Genomic DNA, 4,690 nt, shown 5'->3' with positions numbered 1-4,690 from the left:
ACTGGATGGACCTGGGCCTACCCTAAGCCCTGACTCCTCTGCAGGTCAGTGAGGTGGATCTGGGTTGGGTTTGAGTTCTGGTGGGTTTCTGCCCATGTCTGGATGTATTTGGGCCTACCCTTGACCTGAGCTCACATACAGGTCAATGAAGTGGGTATGGGCTGAGCCTGAGCTCTGGCAGGGGTCTGTCAGTGGGCAGAGATGGTCCTGGGCCTAGCCTGAGCTTTGTCAGGGGTCTGCTGGTGGCAGGATGGACTTGGGCCTACACTAGGTCTTATTGCATAGGTCAGTGAGCCAGGTCTCTGTTATATCTTGTTGATGTATGATTCCTTTAAGCAGTATGAAATGTTCTTCTTTATTTCTTCATACTAATTTTGGGTTGAAGTCTACTTTATCTGATATGAGAATGGAAACCCCTATTTGTTTACATAGTCCAAATGAGTGGTATGATTTTTTTCCCATCTTTTCACCTTCAGTCTGTGGATATCTTTTCATATGAGTTGCTTGGAGGCATCATATTACTGGGTCTTTTTAAAAAATCCAATCTGGCATTCTATTTGATGAGTTTAAGCCATTAATATTCAGAGTTATTATTGAAACATGGTTTTTATTTCCAGTTATTTTGGTTTGATTTTGGTTTTTTACTTGAGTTGGTTTCTCATTTGATTGGCCATTACTTTAGTGTAGTTCCTCCTTTTGCTGATTTTCATTGTTATTTCTCCTTTCCTCCTCATGGATTATTTTGCTGAGAATGTTCTGTAGTGTAGGATTTCTCACTGCAAATTCTTATAACTTTTCTTATCATGGAAGGTTTTTATTTCATCACCAAATATGAATTTTAATTTTGCTGTATAAAAGATTCTTGGTTGACATCCATTTTCTTTCACAGCTTGGTATATGCTTTTCTAGGACCATCTAGCTTTGGCAGTCTGGGTTGAGAAATATGCTGAGATCCAGATTGGCTTCCCCAGTATGTAATATTATACTTTTATCTTGTAGCTTTTAAGTTTTTATCATTAATCTGTATGCTAGGTGTTTTCATTATAATGTGCCTCGGTAGGGGTCTGTTGTAATTTTTTATATTTGATATACTCTAAGCCTCTTGTGTTTGATTTTCCAGTTGATTCTTCAGGTTGAGAAAAAAATTATATTATTTTATTAAAAAGATTGTGCATTACTATGGTTTGAATCTTTTTGCCTTCCTCTATTCCAATAAATATTAAATTTCATCTTTTCGTGCTATCCCATAATTCTTGAAGGTTCCTTTTACAGTTTCTTAGCATCTCACTGTGTGGTCAACTTTATTTTCAAATTTATATATTTTGTCTTCATTGTCTGAGATTCTGTCTTCCAAGTGATCTAGTCTGTTGGTGATGTTTTCTAGTTGGTTTACTGTTTCTAGAATCTCTCTTTCTTGAAGTAATATTTTGTTGCTTGTATTTGTTCTCTTATTTCTTTATTGGAATTATCATTTGTTGCCTGTATTTGCTCTCTTATATCATTCTTTACTTCACAGATCATTCTAATTATGTACATTCTGAACTCCTTTTCTGATATTTCTTCTAATGTGTCATGAGTGGATTCTATTGTTGTAACATCTTTGTTTGTTTGGGCACTTTCTTCCTTTGTCTTTTCATGCTTTCTGTGTGTCTTCTCCACTAACAGTGCAGATCCAATGTGTTACAGTTTCTACCCTATAATCTTATTGTGTCTCTGCAGGTTTCCAATGTCTCACCTCTAAGGGTGAGATCAATATTAACAGCACTTTATGCAAACAATATACAGCCTTAAATCATAGTTCCTATTTAGACAATTACAGTTTTGTCATAATCAATAAAAATGATGTGTTCAATATAAGTAGTGTATGCAATATACTATGTAAAATGTCTACAGTTTCTACTAGTGGACAAAGACAGAAGCGGGGAGTGTGGGTGTGATGTTTATGAGGTAGGAGGAAAGAATATTGAGGTATTTGATCACATGAAGGGTGAAAGAGGAATCAAAAGAAATTGGCTTCTAACAGGAGAAAAGAGAGAAAGAGGCAACCCCATGCAAGGCTCTCACCTGCCTCTGCAATAGGATGGTGGCTATTAGCACACTTTGCAGGGATATCTCTGGTGTAACCAAGTCTGCAGGGATCTTGGTGATGGTCTTCTGGGTCTTAGATGTTGTTCCTAGATGAAAGAGGTCACATCCATAGTTGGTGGTGGCTGTATTGTCAAATATGTAAGTACCTTGGTGTTGGGTTCCAGTCCCCGGCCAGTGTCCTAAGATGGAATCTGCCAAATCTAAAGATCGTGTTGCTGGCAGCATAGGAAACCAGAGATAGTGGTGGATGTGCCCCAAGATGAAGGCAATCACTTTCATAGATGAAGTTGAAAGTGCAGGTCGTGCAAAGGTATTGGGTGACCTTTTTGGAGAAGCAGCATTGTGGCATGCAGTACGGAGGTGGGCAGCTGCCTCCAAGCCCTGTCCGTCACCCTCAGGTGGAGGCTACTACATGGGAAGGGCTATGGCAATAGCTTCAGTGTTCCATGATGGAGGCAAGCAAGGGACAGGGGGCATGCATTTGTAAATGGGGAGCTACAGCACAGTCTTATATACAGGCCAGCAGTACTCAACGCAGGTTGGTGGTCCTGTCCTGGGCCTCAAGGACTGTATTATTGTGTTTCTCAAGTTAGCTATCAATATCAGTTATTCTAATCTTATAAAATTATAACTTTTACTTCCTCAAATATAGATCTCAGTACTCATTTAGTTTTCTGTTTTCCTGAAATCTTTCCTATTTTCATCTTGTAGTCAGTTATCTGTGTGTCCCAGACTTTTCTCTTCTTTTGATTTTATGCTCTCATTTCTGAGATCTTGAATAAATTTTATTTTGAAGGGGATGGTAGCAATGTTAGATTTTTTCTGCTTCTACTGGGAATTTATTTAGCAAATTGATAATTTTCATTCTTCAGATCTTTAGGAAATCAAATGTGTTTTTCACAGATGCCATGTTGTTTTATAATATTATTATGACACTATTTTCTTTCTACTCTTTAATTTAAAAAGCTACTATTATACAATCCCTGTACTACATATTATTTGGTTGTACCCACATTCTGCTTAAAATGGAGGAAATATCTTTCTTTGATCTATATTGGGAAACAAGTTAGGTTTGCCCATTTTCTGGTACGGTTTTCATTTTTCCACCCACGATTGGAAAAACATTTTTCTTCCTCCATTGAAAGGGTTTGTCATATCCTGAAAATATGTTTACTATTATCAAAAGTATTGTTTCTCTTCAGAATACATTTTATCTTGCTGTTTATCAATGTGTTTCTTCTCAAGCCCAATTTCCAATAATTTTTAAAATTTTTTTTTAGTTGTTGATAGTCCTTTATTTATTTTACGTGGTGCTGAGAATTGAGCCCAGTGCCTCATACATGCCAGGCAAGTGCGCTACTGCTGAGTCACAGCCACAGCCTCCAATTTCCAATTATTTTTGTTTGAATGTATTATCTGAGATTTGGGGATGCAAGGCACATTGCTTTGTTCTCCCTTTGGTAACACCTCAAGTGTTTTCTATGTTTTCCTCACTGAATTTTGATGGCAGAGGTCACAGGAAATAAAAAGGTGACTTCTTCAGAGACACTATGCATTAGAGTGGTGAGTTATTGATGCAGACCTTATGTAGCTAACAGAATGATCTTTCTAAAACATTGTTTTCACTATGTTGTGCCTTTTTAAATACTTACAAGATACAGTCTAATTCTCTTAGCTAGACTTTCAAAGATCACCTAAATAGAACACTGCATACCCCATTTCAGCACTTTCACTCCTCCTCTTCCTCTACTTCTAATCTCTCTGGCTAAACCTGAATTTTCAAGTCAGATTACAAAACCTACTATTATTGAAAGATCTCTATGTTTTCAAATGTATAAAACTTATTTTTCACATTCTATGCCTTGTAGGCAGTAAGCTCCATGAAAGTAGGTACTGTCCTTAAATTGCTGTCCTAATTTATTGATTCTGCTTTATTTCCAAAGTTTATGAAAAACATATTCCATGATCATTTTTATCTCAAAAGCATGACATGATGAACTTATTATTTAGCATTATTAACAAATGTTTATTAAGTCTACATAAATTGATTTGTTGGTTGATTGGATGCCTATGCCATAGACTGAGGATATTTTATGCTACATATTTATGACTATTAACATATAGCTTCTAACCATTTTTTCATCTACTATAAAAATGGACTAACATCACAATATCAAGTGGTAATTATTAAGAAAGTGCAATGAAAAAAGTATTTTAGAATATTTACATTTATCATTTCACACTCCTCTTAGAATTGATAAGTAGTATTGCTGTCTTTGAAGAGGGAAAAAAGGAAACACATTTCAACTCACATGTGGAAAAACTGTACTGAATACTATGCACTTCAGAAATATATCTGGAAATTTCTCAAGTAAAAGATGCAAATTTAAAGGCAAATCCTTTCAATTTTAAATAGTTAGAACAAAATATTGGTGTTCTATTATATTACTTTAAATTGTGTGAATTCTTTGAACACTAAACATATCTATATTCTAGTATGAGAACATAGTCACTTCCTAAAGTTTAACCTGAAAAAATTTGTTTCATTCACTGCTTTATAATATTATCTGATATGACATATATTTATGAGTAGTAGGTGCAG

This window comes from Marmota marmota, unplaced genomic scaffold (assembly GCF_001458135.2).
Source record: "Marmota marmota marmota unplaced genomic scaffold, marMar, whole genome shotgun sequence".
NCBI classification, from domain to species: Eukaryota; Metazoa; Chordata; class Mammalia; order Rodentia; family Sciuridae; genus Marmota; species Marmota marmota.
This window is presented reverse-complemented; position numbering follows the sequence as displayed.